The 14344-nt window shown below is 42.7% G+C and overlaps 1 protein-coding gene across 1 annotated transcript in view; it reads left to right on the top strand.

The window, feature by feature from the left end:
• Positions 1–841: 841 nt before the first annotated feature.
• Positions 842–14344, top strand: part of SCAF11 (SR-related CTD associated factor 11) — a 50410-nt gene continuing 36907 nt past the window's right edge. Inside the window, exon 1 of the mRNA XM_054399392.1 lies at positions 842–879. The gene's annotated coding sequence lies outside the window, so the exon portion shown is untranslated. The remainder of the gene's footprint in view (positions 880–14344) is intronic.

Below are 14344 nucleotides of genomic sequence, written 5' to 3'. Positions count from 1 at the left end.
CTGAGCCCCAGCCTGCCCAGGCCTCTCTCCCCACAGCTGCCGCTGCCGCCATCGCCCCTAGCAGAAGAGAGCAGGCCCAGGCGGGGCTTAGGCCGGCTCGACAGCTCCCATCGCCTTCTTACACGGGTAGCGTTTCTGTGGTCACACGACTCTATCCAAAGCTGGTTTTGTATAATGTTATTTAAATAGTTTTATTTTATTACATAAAGAAGGTCACTCGGGATTGCTCCACGTCACGGCCTGATGACATTATCGGCCAGACGTCCTACGACCACGCCCTGCGGCCCCACCGCCACAAGAGGGCGCCCGCGACGCGCAGCCACCCCCAACACCCCACTCCCCTTTCTCCTCGGCCGGCCCCGCTCTCACGCCATTGGCTCCTCGCCGACTGGCGGCCACGGGTCACGTGCCCCTCCCCCCCCCCCCGCCTCCTTTCGCTCTCTGGCGACTGCCCCGCCCCTGCCCCCTTCAAACGGCGCTGGAGGACCTATCCCACAATGCTCTCGGCTGCGGCGCGGGACGGTTTGGAGGCTGCTTGCTGGCGGTTCTGCGCCGCCTTCCCGCTGCCACGCCACCGCCTTCCCCCGCCCCTCCCCCTCGGCGGAAGGCGGCAGAACAGCGCCGCCCAGCGGTCTCCGCCGGAGCTGCGTACTCCCGGCCGCGCGCGGACATGTGGCCGGGCGGCCGCTGAGCGGGGCCTCGCCGAGCCCGCCCCCCCTCCCCCCGCCCCGGTCGCGCCTCCCGTCCGGGCGGACGCTCCTCGGCCTCAACGGCACGGCCTGTGCCGTTCCCGGAAGCCCTGAGGTGGGGAACCGGAACGTCCGCTTCAAGCGGGTGGCCGCGGAGCAGTGACCGCAGGAGAGAACGCCGCGGTACCAGGTGAACAGCGGGGGTCGGGGCTCGAGGCGGCGGGGGTCAGGCGCCTCCCTCGGGTCTCCGTGAGGCCAAGGAAAGTGCTTGGGGTTGTTCTCCTACGTGGACCGGCGGCGGGCTGGAGCAGGGTGCTGGCGGGAGCGACTGAGGAATGGAGGGGAGGAGGGCAGTGCTGCCGTCCCGCTCTCGCTGGGGCCTTCGCCTCCGCTCGGAGCCCGCCGGGCTCGAGCGTTCTCTCCTTCTTTTCGCTCCGCCGGGCAGAGGGCGGGGTTTGGGGCCGGCTCCGGCCTCGGGTTTTCTCCCTTCCCTCCTCACGCCGCCCTCGTTGTGGTGCCGGCCGGGAGGCTGGACCGGCCCGGGGCTGGTGCTCGGCCCCCGTGACAGGCCGCTGCGAGGTGTGGGGCGGGGGGAAGCGTCGTCTCCTGGGGCGAGAGGGGAAACAAAGGGGGGCGGCCGCGGCAATTCGCGGTGCCCGGGAGACCGCCGGCCCCCTCCGCGCCTTAAGCTTTTGTGAAGGCGCAACGGGGGGAGTAGCAGCCCGGCCCGGTGATACGTGAGCGGGGTTGGCGCGGGGATTTCGCCGCCGTGAGCTGCCCTGAACAAAGATCCAGGTCCGGGGAGACACTGCTGTCGCTCTTTTTCCCGGGAGCTTCAGGCTTCTGACGAGGGGAGTGCTGAACCGGCCACCCGGAGTTGTAAATCCCGGGAGCGTTTGGTGGAAGAGCAGGACTTAACTGGAAGACTTTGCAGTTGTGGAGGAAGTTCATGGAGAGACTCGGCGTAAAGCCCAGCTCTGCTCTTAAGGAATCGCGACAGACTGAAACATCAGTCAAGTTGCGCAGAGTAACGCTGAATCTTGGAAGTGATACGGTTATCAAGCCACTCAGAGACTCTCCAGTACTTGTGGTTTAGAGTACATTGTGTCCTAATTTTCTTTTTCCCCTTTGGTGAGTATTAAAGAATATTATTAGCCTGAGCTCCAAATGTAACTTATCTTCAACAACCTATCTCCACGTTTCTAACTTCAAAAGAAAACGATTTCGATAGGGCTAAAATAGATTCCCTTCTCAGAATATTTGTATTTTAGACTGCTAATTAATCTTAAATTTTTAGGAAGAATGAGTCAACAGAGAGAAAGGCCAGGTAGTTACTGTTTGTTTGGTATCAGTAACTAGGCACTGTTGGCAAAGAATGGTTTCTTTAAAATGTCAAGAGACAGTTAAGACTGTGCACATCTAAGTAGTAATTATATATAGTGGATCAGAATGCCTCTGATTATTGAACAGCTATTTTAAGATTGTCATTTTGTAGCTTTTTAGCTACAAAATCTTAAAGGGAGATCTAGCTAAGTTACTGTCTGATGGTTTGTGTATCACTAATATATTGGGGGTTTTAATTTTCTTTCAGTGGATCATAGTTTTAAGTGAAGTGTAATCTAACTAAAGAGTTTTACTATGTGGTATTGAGAATCTCTTACACATGAGGGAAGGATAGGAGAAGTATTTAGTCACTTTATTGTGGATTTATTTAGATCTTAGCAGAAATAAATAGTAGGCTTCTTAAATGACAGGATGACAAAAAAGTGCTATGATTTGGCTGATTATACATGGTAATAAATGTTCTTCTATTTTAACTGTATTTAGGGATTCACAGGATTACAAAATTGGATAGTATCTTCTTCAGTGACATGGAAAAGACTTGGAAATCATCCCAAATACTTTTTCAAATGTTTCCTTTAGAGTTTCTAGGAATACAGTGTTTGTTTTTCTGTTTCCTTTAGATAAAATGAGAAATAAGGGGATGGGGCAGGGAGCTACTTAGGCTTTTAGTCACAGTGTTAAATCTTTTGCAGCTTTTCTTTAGTGGTGCATATTTGCTGATACGGCAATTTCAGAAGTGATAACTGGTCCAAATAAGAAATACCTCAGTTTTCTTTCACATTCCACTTACCTTAAGGTCTGTTCGTGAATCAGCAGAACAGACAGCAGCTGTTGCCTTGGGTGGGATTGGGAAGTGGTGGAGGAGGAAATTTCTCTTGCAAGTGGTCTTGAAAGAGAATGTTTTTCAGACCTTTTTAATAGCAACAAATCTGGGTTCACTGGTTTTTCTCACACTCAAATTGTCTTTAAGATTGGGAACACTTTTTCAGGATTTTGATTTTTTTTTTTTTAATGTGAATTTATAGTGCTAAAACACAGTCTGTGAAGGTTGTTTAGTCTGACTCAACAAGAAGATGTAAGTTTTATCTTCCAGTTACTCAGCTATCACTTCTGAAATAGCCACATAATAGAGTTTTCTTTCTGCTTTTGACAAACTGTAGTTTGGCTCAGTTGATGCATAAGTTCTGCCCTCTGGTTTTATAAAACTGTTAGATGGTTCTGTTCATGACATGATGGTTTGGCTCCAGTTACAAATACCTGTTGGAGTTTTTGTTTTTTAAACCTGTTACAGGGATTCCTTACAGAATCTTCTCAGTTTTCCACTGTCCTGAATAAAAAAAAAAAAGTATGCAAAAAACCTTAAGATAAGGGACTTTGGCTTTTAGTAATTAAAGGGTGATTTTAATGTTGTATTTAAGCATCCATTACATTAATGGGGGTGAAAAACACTGCTGGAAGAATTTTCATGGACTGACTTCCCATGTTTGCACCAAAATGATTGAAGCATGGTCTTTTGTTAGTTCACTGTTGGGATTTTCTATGCCAGCAACCCAGGGAAATAGAAATATCCTTCAGTTAATAAAAAAAAAAGTGCAGTCCAGTTCCTGCTGATAGCTGAACATTATTCAGTACTGTCAACCATTGTTACCAATTTGCCTGAACTACTTCTGAAATTGTTACAATAGATTCTATAAATCTCATCATTGCCCAATTTTTTTTTTACCTTTTTTTGCAAGTTGGAGGTAGAGTGTTAAACCAGTTTATACCCTACCCCTTCTTTTGCAGTCATGTATACCAGCAGTCTCTGACATGCATATTCCTTAGAATGCTTCGAAGCAAGGCCTGGTTCATGGCTTTTCAGCAGTGTAGGCACATTTTGTTTCATCTGTATGTACTAGTTGCCCTGAAGAGCAGTGGCCTTGATCTGAGAAGATAGGAGTGCGGTATCTTCCTTGTCTCTTTTTGCCCCAGCATTTGAAGATATCAGAGTAGCTTGCAACTAGAAGGCAACAAACATCTCTGCTTTGATTGTGAAAGCTGCTTAGATTTGGTACCCTGAATCTATTTAAGTAGGGTGGTTTTCTTGTGTAGGAAGTTAGCTGTGGTTGTAAAGTAACAAATGGAGGACTGTAGCTGCTGGAATGTGAATGTGTGTCTGCCTTTCTAAGTTCCCTAGAGCTGCAGCTCTGCTGTTCTGAACAGTTGTCCATTACCTCTGCATCTGGGTCTGATAGGGCACTGAAGGTATAGTAACTGCATTGGAAGGGCTGTCAAAGGTTAAACATATGTAATCTGTTCTTCAGTGGCCCACACTGTGTTCAACAAGTAGCTCTCCTGTCAGGAGGTATTCTCTTTTGTTTTGAAAAATGAAAATGCTAAGGAAGTTGCCTCCTACTTTTAGAAATACTCTGCTTTCCTACATCTTATTTTTATGGTGCATCAGATAGTTTTCTTTAAGACTTTTAGTTGGAGAAACAAATTTAACTGAATGTGGATGTTGTCACTTGTACACTGAGAAAATTAACTGACTTGATAAAGGATGATGAAAATGCTGCATTTAATTCTGTATAAGTAGGCAAGATTAAAATAAACTTTGTATGAAATGCACTTACTCAGATCACAGGATGTTAGGGGTTGGAAGGTACCTCTGGAGGTCTAGTTCAACCCTCCTGCCAGAGCAGGTCCATAGAATCTAGCACAGGCTGCATAGGAACCCATCCAGATGGGTCTTGAAAGTCTCCAGAGAAGGAGACTCCACAACCTCTCTGGGGAGCCTATTCCAGTGCTCTGTGACCCTCACAGTAAATAAATTCCTCCTCATGTTGAGGTGGAACTTCCTGTGCTGTAGTTTATATCCATTGCCCCTTGTCCTATCTCAGGGTGCAAGTGAGAAGAGCCTATCCCCTCCCTCTTGACACCCAGCCCTCAGATATTTATAAATATTTAATAAATCCCCTCTGTCTTCTCTTTTCTTTGCCAGACTAAAAAGCCTCAGGTCTCTCAGTTTCTCCTCATGGGGTACATGCTTCATCATCCTTGTAGCAGAGTAGAGGGGGAGGAGAACCTCCCTGGATCTGGGCACACTCCTCTTAATGCACCTCAAGATACCATTTGCCCTCTTGGCCACAAGGGCACATTGCTGACCCATGTTTAAGTCGTTATCCACCAGGACTCCCAGGTCCTTCTCCACAGGGCTGCTGTCTAGCAGATCACCTCCTTACCTGTAGTGGTGCACTTTATTATTCCTTCCCAGATGCAGGACTCCACACTTATCCTTGTTGAACCTCATTAGGTTCCTCTTTGCCCAGTTCTCAGTCTGTCCACATCTCACTGACTGACCACACAGCCTTCAGGTTTATCAGCCAAGCCTCCCAGCTTGGTATCATCAGCAAATTTGTTGAGCAGACGCTCTGTCCTTTCATCAGTGTCATTGATGATGATGTCAAGCTGGACCGGACCCAGCACTGATCCCTGGGGGACTCCACTAGTTACAGCTCTCCAGCTGGACTTGGCACTCTTTGGACCACCACTCTTTGGACTCTATTTTGTAACCAGTTCCTAATCCATCTCACTGTCTGTTCTTCTACCCTGCACTTCTTGAGCTTGCTCACAAGGATGTTATGGGAGACAGTGTCAAAAGCCGTACTAGGGTCAAGGTAGACCACGGGTCTTCCTGCATCTACCCATTCAGTTATGACATCATAGAATGCTATCAGTCAAGCCTGATTTCCCTTTGGTAAATCTGTGCTGACTGCTCCAGATCATCATATTGTAAGTGCCTAGAGATGACCTCTGGGATGAGCCTCTCCATTGCTTTTCCATGGGTGAAGGTGAGGCTCACTGGTCTGTATTTTCCTGGAACATGTACACGCACCTCCATACCTGTAGGCATATGTGCGTTTATGCCTTACATTTGTGTGTATTGTGCTAAAAGGAGCATTTTCACCCATCTGTTTTTAGCAAGTAATGCTGTCTTTCGAATTATCTTGATGAAACTGTTACTGTTTGCACTTTTTTTCTCCATGAGAACATAACGTTTGAATTTTAACTCCAAAATGCTCTCAGCAAGCATGAAAAAGTAACATCTTTAGTTTTATGATTCTGTGCCCAGTAGTATTTCTTAACTTTCTGAGATTATTTCAGATTATTTCATATCTCTGTGTATAAATTAAAAATAAATAAAATTGCAGTATCTGATCACTTTTTCTAGTAGACACTAATAATGTCTGTCTTAATGTAGTTTTTATTTAAGGAGTGGTGAACTCCCATTAAAATGCAATCATTATTTCTGTGTTATTAGGTCTATAAGTACCACTTAACTGTGATTTGTCTTCAAAGGTGCCATCTGTGAGTGTAAACCTGAGTGATGCATTGAATGATATTTGGAACTTTTCCAAGGTTGTATGAAACTGCTTGGAAATTACTAGTTTGTTAATACTTGTCTCTCTGCTTTTTACCTGGCTTTTGTTACACTGCCAGCAGTATTGCAGAGTATGAAATTCCATGGGATCAGCATCTGATAAGTCTTTGAATATGTCCATACCTATACGTAGCAACACAGGTCAGAACTGTAGCAGTGGAAACTTGTACCTTTCTTGGTGTGTCACAGGAGAGATGGAGATCCTTACATGGAACTGAGCTGTAGTGGTATTCAGAACTTGAGTTTGAAGGTAGAATCTGAAGGCAGATGAACAATCCTAATTGGACCTCTCACTATCCAAAACAAATTACTTCCGCAGTTCTGGATGCAGGAGGGACAAGAAATTCTCTGCTTTTTATACATCCACTGAATAAGCACTTCTTGTATGCAGATTTGCTTGTCAAGAACAGTCGTAGTTTACTATGTGTGACCCCTGGGGATAGATAAGTATGACGGAAAGCAATTGGAAGTCCTATGAAACAGTAGGAGAAAAGCAGTCTATTAGGACTACCCTGAGCTCATTGGAGTTTTGATTTAGAGATGTTACCAAATGAGGATACCTATGGCAATGAAGGTAAAGCATATTCTTCTCTGTAAGCCTATACAGTTGCAATTTTTAAGATGTAGTTTTATCATCCTGAGCAGGAAAGGCACCTTATACTTCTTTTGGGTAAGTCAGTTGGTACCAGTGGTTGTGGTGGTTGTTCTAGCAAGAGACTTTGAGTGAGAATAGAGTTCATCATGGTGAGGAACTTCTAGTATTGCTGATTTGGGAAACCTAAGTTCTTTTTGAAGCTTTGCAATAAGATAGAATAATCAATTACAACAAAATCTAGGTTGGTTAGTTAAGAATTTTCAGTCAAGTAGTGCTTTGTTTTAAGTGATTTCGTGATGCCATCTACATAACACATAATGGTGATTAGCATTCTTTTCTGTTAGTGAACTCTCATTGTAATTTGAAAGGACCAGGTGATGGAATTTTGGGTTCAACATTCAGAAGCTGAGAAATAAGACTACCATGATGCAGGAACAGGAAAAACGATGGTAGTCTGTAATTGGACAATTTCTTCCTTTGCTGGTTTCATCCCTTTTCTAGTCACCTACCACTCTGCTTTTGTTTCCCCATTCAATTTTTGCATCTTAAATGTGCTTCTTCACATTGCTACTGCCCCAGAGCTTTTCATTTGAGTTCACTCTTCCTCCATCAGTTTTGCCTGTTGTTTTTCATCTGCTGTTTAAGGGTCTTAACTTTTCCACTTTGGTCTTTGTGAAGTCTTTTGGTTCTGCTCCTGCATCACTGGTGTTTTAGTCCAGCTATTTGGGCATATTTGGGATCATATTAAGAAAAATAAAAAATAATCTTCCTAGTTTCTTTAGCATCAGAGAAATGATTGCAACAGGTCCTGCTGTGTTGCCATAGCACTGGCTGAAATAAGCTCATTCATCTTGTGGGAATGCTCCATGTGCAGTGTAGCAATGGGACAGGAACTTCAAATTATTAGTGTATGCCTAGCACAGGTCTAGTTTATGGGGAAAAAAATTAAATGCAATGACTAACGAAGATATCTTGTGTAAATACAGTCTTTTTTTTTTTTTTTTCTTCCCCACTCTCCCCAGATCTATGACATAGCTAGATTTGGAAGGATTGCTTGTATGAAAAGCGTGTTCTTGATCTCCATGACCCACTGCCAAGTATATGCTCTTTGGTGGAGAGCATGAAAATACTAATGCTTCCAAGTGGGTAGAAAAATGTACTTTTTTTTTTTTACTGTTCTTGGAAATGGGTGAGCCGTTTTTGCTGACTGTGGTATGTAATGCTATCTCTTCCAGCTGCGAAAGTATGCATGTGACTAAGGACCCTCAGCAGCAGAAGACAAGGTCATGAGTTTATGCTGATTAGATTTAGTTGCTTGAACCATATGCACCATGACAATAGTACCTAGTTCTCAATTAGTCCCTGGTATTTATAAATCTCAATTTCACCCAGTTTAGTCACAGACTACTTGAAAGAAACACTTAAGTGCTGAACTGTGCATTTTGTGGGAATGTTATGTATACTATTTTTTCATATTCCTTTGTATTATGTTAATCACTACAGTACTTCAATGTTTTGTTAGCAGTATAGGAAATAGCATGACAGCCCCTGGCATACATGCATGTTCTCTCTAGAAGGGTGGTTGTGGTATGGTGCTTCTCCAGTTGGGTGGCTTATCATACACATGCATGTGTGAAATGGCAGCAGAGTACGTGTGTTGCTTCCTATTGAAAATACTGCTCTGGAAAGCAAAATAGAGTAGTCAAAATTTCTGTGAATATACATTTCATCATCTTGCATCAGGCTTTAGAAGGTTCTAGTCATCCTGTCTTCTGTATAAATTAAGCTGGTTTTTCCTGGGGGAAGTTAACTATGGCTCCAACTGTGGCTGTCAAGATTATGTCTGGGATTGTCTTGTGTAAAGAATGTCTTTGGAAAGCAATGTTATGATTGGCAGCTTTATGGAGGAGCTAACTTGCAAAATTGCCTTAGTTCAGTGTGTAGGGAAACTTCATAGCTTTGTTTTCTGTGCTCTTGCATTATCGAGAGCTGATAGAAGTTTAAGTAACCTAGTTTGTCCTCTAGCAGAGCAGAAAGGGGGTTTCTCACAAACTTGAGAGATGTCAATAAAGAGCCAGCAGGGACGCAAGCATAGCTTTAGGTTACAGGTCAGATTGATCAACTGTGAATGTATAATTTGAATCAAATGAGACTGCAGTCTGACAACTCTTTAAACTTGTTTGGGGGGGTTGTGGGTTTTTTTGCTTGCTGACTACCAGGTTTTAGCTTCTTGTAGTTCTTGGTCTGCAAACTACGATTTGCCTAAGCACTGGCCCATTGTAGTTGTCAGTGGTCACCCTGAATGTAGTGACAGTACAGAACTGCCATTTCATTATACTTTGGCATGTAATGTCATGTGGTCTGATGAGTTAACCTTACAGCTGCTGGCAGATGTCGAAAGTGGTAGAGGGAGAGTTGATTTAGATGGACTTGTGGAGGAAACTGCTGAAGTACAGTATCTCATTGCTGCTTTCTGGGTATGAGTCCTTAAAATGAGTTCAGGAGACATCCTAAACTTCTGCCACCTATCCTAGTGGAACAAAGTATTTTGTTTGACAATGCAGAAAGAAGAGAAATGAAATTTGCCTTCTATAGATAATTACCCATCACTGCCAGTAAGGTAACTGTAGTTCAGTATCAAACTCAGATTTTTCATGTCTGAAAGGTAACTGCTGTGTAATCGTCCTTCCCTCACCTCTTCAGGATCCTCCTAAGAAAATGGGGCTCAGTCTGATGTGATAGCCTTGTGAGAAATTATATACACTTACGTCTTCAGTGTGGTTTTGACTTGTGGAAGTATCAATATTTATATGGATGATTCTGATGAGTAAATCAGTGTTTGAATGTGTGTGGTCTTTAGGGACAGGAGGGGTGATACAACAGTGTTTCACAACCCTTGGTGTTTTGGGTTGTCTTATGTTACTTAAGACTGAAAAAATGCCTCACTTATTTGAAGGTTTTCTTGGGATGTGGAGTTTTGCTGAAAGACAATAGCTTATTATCAGCTGAATTTTAGTACAATATTTTTGAATTTGTTACTGTTACATGTTTACCAGTACTAATGTTTGTTTGGTAACCTACATCCTTATTTTTCTTTATTATTAGGTAAAAGACAATGAGAACTAGTTACTTTTAGAAGAAAAGGAACATGAGGTCAGTTAGGTTAGGGGGCCAGTTGTGTGAGTGAGATTCTGAGGTGAGGGGATGCTTGTCCCATGTTTGAATTGCCCAGTACAGAGGGAGATGTGAGGTTGCTGGGAAACATTTGTCTTTTAAGGAGAAAAACAGAGATATGGACAAGTTTGAGAGGGGATTGTATCAATGCTTATCGATATTGAAAGGCCAGAAGTCAAGAGGAGTGGGCCAGACTCTTTTCAGTTGTGTCCAGCAACAGGACAAGGGGCAACAGGCACAAACTGGAACACAAAGTTCCATCAGAACGTGAGGATGTTTTTACTGTGAGAACAACAGAGCACTGGAAGAGAGAGTTTGTGGAGTCTCTGGAGACTTTCAAAACCCATCTGGACATGTACCTGCATTATCAGGGTGTTCTATCAGATGATCTCCAGAGGTCCCTTCTAATCCCTACCATTCTGTGATTCCTGAATAGATACCTGTTGGTGATAGTAACTTTGTTACTGTTCCCAGTCTCTTGTATGCATGTCTGAGTTTTGGGTTTAATAATGCCTTGTAGGAGCATTAGATTGGCATCATGCTGTTGTCAGGTATTAACAGCAAAGTACAAGTGTTCTGATATTTATATGTTGCCCTTTTTTCAAGTCAGTAGTCTGTCTGGTTTGGTTCTGCATTGTACTGAAGCTTTTTTTTTTTTGGTAATGACTTTTCTAAGCAGAGCTACAACACAGTTATTCACCCTTACACTTCTGAATAACCTGTGATGAATAAAGTGTTCTTCGCTTACTGTTAGAAATTGTGGAAAAATGAAGAAACTTGTGGATCAGTATGGCTTGTCAAAGCACAGATACATGAATTGGTATTACTGACATTGTTTGGCCAGCTTCGTGTACTGTTCAATAAACTGAAGTGTTTTAAATGCTAGACACTAGAATTCATTCAGATTTGTAGCAGCATTTAAGCACATAACATTCCTTACAAGATAGTGTGTCCCACAGTTATAGAATATTCTTAAATACATAAAGTCTGATAAAATGACATCTTTTTACTTGATTCTTTGAATGGCTAGACAGGTTGATTGCTGGTGAGCCTGTGCATAACTTCCTCAATCTGTACTTGCACATTTCCACTGAGTTCTGCATGCCTTCCTTGCTTGGGAGGCAGCTATTATGTCCTGTATGCTTCTATGAGTGCTGACTCGGGGTGAGGGTTGAGTGGTCCATAGCTGCTGTTCAATTTGTTGTTGAGGTGGCCACAAAAAGGAAAGCGTTGAGTCTAGCAAGGACGTAGCTGTAATCAGAGCAGCTGCAACGTAAGAAGTGTGCTTATCAGTGTCTTCCTGCTAGGTTGTGGAAAAAGAAATCCCAAGGGGGATATCCACTGTATTTTGGTGGTGGGTTTTTTTTTGTTTGTTTGTTTATGGGGTTTTTTTGTTTGTGGTGGTGTGGTTTGGTTTGTTTGTTTGGGTTGTCGGTGTTTCTTTTTTGGTTTGGTTTTTTGTGTGTGTGTTAGGGAAGGGGAAGTCCAGCGGAAGGCACTGTGCTGTTTGGGATGGTGTAATTGTAACTATTTGGCTGGGACAGTTTTCGTCTGTGACTTCACCTTGCATTTTCATGGACTTGGTAGGCAATCTAGGTACTGCCATGTTCTTGAAAAGGGGCAGTTTGACAGCAATAGCTTTAGCTATTCTACCATGTTGTCACTTCCAAAAGGGGCAGTCTCATTTTCTGTCTTCCTTCTTCCTATTCTGTCACTTGTAATTTTTTTTGCATGCATGTGGCTCTTAGCTGAGTCTGCTCACCATCACTAGTGAGAAACAGAGCTGCTTCTTTTGGTGGACCCAAGCTGTTAGATTAGATTAGCTGTCTTGGGTAATTGCATCCTTAGAGGGTCTGGAAAGAGTCTTAAATCAGCAGTGTCTCCTTGCCTGAATAGTACTGATTCTTTCCAAGACAGTGGATCTACATGAATAGGCTTAAATCACCTATAGAAAAAGGTTTCTCTTTCTGTTCTCCAAAGCATAGCACTAGTCTCTTTCTCTTCATCTTTGTTGGTTCTGTGGCATTCCATTTGGGGATGCAGACAAGGTGCAATTCAAGCATACAAAGACTAAAGATCCTCTTTAAAAGTGTGCCTGTGGTTCTATTCTCACTAATATTCTGGGCCAGGAGATTTTACTACACAAAGGAGCAAATCCAGTATAAGTGCTTCCAGATCCTCAGTTTAGCCTTCATTTACTGGAGGGCAAACAACATACTGAATTGTCACTTGAAGCAAGTCTACCAGGCTCTTCAGACAACTTTAAAAGTTTTTCCAAATAAAAAGATCTGTGAAAGTTCTTGATGTACTTTTACAACTACCTAATAATGGGTTTTTTGTTTGGGGGTTTTTTTGTTTTTTTAGTGTATGTGTTGCTTAAATGTAGCAACACAACTAATCAATGCTTTTCAGATGTTCACTGGAAATATTAAATGTTTCCTCAGCTCATGTCCAAAAAATGTCACAGGACTTTTCGCAAATTTTCATCACAGCATGTACCCCATAATTGTCCAGAGGTGATGGTGAGCCTGTATGGGAAGCTCCTGAGGACACTCTGTGTTCTGCCTTTAATTTAAAAAAAAATTCTCTAGTTCTGTAAATGTTGCTAATTGTCAAGATCTGTTTTTTGTTTAAAAACATTCTGGCTGATGGAGAGTCTTAAACCTCCTACCAAGGTTTCTTAAGGCCCATGAAAACATATAGGGCAGAATAAAGCCCTACTTATTGTTGTCCAAAAGTTTGATGGAGTAAGGAGTGTTACTGTAGTTCTATTAAGAAATTTCTGTAAACTGAATTTGTGGCTGACTTCGGTTTCAGTTTTGAAACTGATTATTTCTTGAGTTGATAAATCAAAACAATGGTCCCACAAATTATTTTTAAAAGAAGATAAAGTCTTTTTAATAGAGACACAACAGTCAAAATAGGCATTCCTGTAAGTGTTGATGCAACATGTATCCAAGAAGTTAAAAGGCTAATTACAGAAGTTTACTAAGTTAAGTCTATTAAGGGAACAAGAATAAGCTGGTCTTGGACATCATTTTGGAGTTGCGTACTTGGAGGTCTTGCTGCATGTGTTCTTGATTTTTTTTTTTTTTTTTTTTTTTTTAAACCTCTCTTTTCCAATTGAAAAAATGTAGTAGGTGGGTCCCTAGACCATTACTGCATTGGAGGCAGAGTGTATTTAGCTATTGCATTTTATTTGCAGGAGATAACACTTTTAAAGACTGTCTTGCAGTTAGTCAGAAAGGAGATGTCTGGTTTCATGTGTTGCATATAATTAGACTAATACCAGTTTACATTGGATTATTTTTCTCTTGTGTATTTAAAGATTTTAATAGATTTTGGTTAATAGGAAATTCAGTTACATGAATTCAAACAGACAAAGTATTTTCTCTCTGCATGCACAGTGGATCAGTGTGAAGTACCTCTGTATTTTTAGGTTATGAACTGTAGTTTGTGCTCATAAAGGTAAATCGCACATTTTTGTGATATGGAAGATTTAGTATTTAACTGCCACATATGAGTCTGGTTTGTGGAGTTCAGTACATCATGGAGCTACGTTCCTCAGAAAGTGATGAGAATATTCCCATTTACTACAGTTAATTCTGTTTAAGGACTTTTGTTGGCAGATGTCTTTGGCTTCTGCCCTTCATGAAGGTAAGAACAGGAATTTCCTTTGAACAGCTAGGGAAGGTGTGGACCCCCTCAGAAAGGAAACAGGTGAGCTGGTAACAAGTGACATGGAGAAGGCTGAGGTTCTCGATGACTTCTTTACCTCACTCTTCACTGGCAAGGGCTCCAGCCACACTCCTGGAATAACGGAAGATAATGGTGGGGGCTGGAAGAAGGAAGTGAGTGAAGATCAGGTTCATGACCATCTGAAGAACCTGAAAGTGTTCAAGTCCATGGGACCCAATGAGATACACCCATGGGTGCTGAGGGAACTGGAGGATGAGGTTGCTAAACCACTCTCTATTATATTACAAAAGTCATGGCAGTCTGGGGAGGCCCCCACTGACTGGAAAAGGAGAAATATAACCCCCATGTTCAAAAAGGGAAAGAGGGATGACCCAGGGAACTATAGACCAGTCAGTGTCATCTCTGTGCCCAGTAAGATCGTGG

Source organism: Indicator indicator, chromosome 3 (genome assembly GCF_027791375.1).
Source record: "Indicator indicator isolate 239-I01 chromosome 3, UM_Iind_1.1, whole genome shotgun sequence".
Lineage (NCBI taxonomy): Eukaryota > Metazoa > Chordata > Aves > Piciformes > Indicatoridae > Indicator > Indicator indicator.
This window is presented reverse-complemented; position numbering and strand designations above follow the sequence as displayed.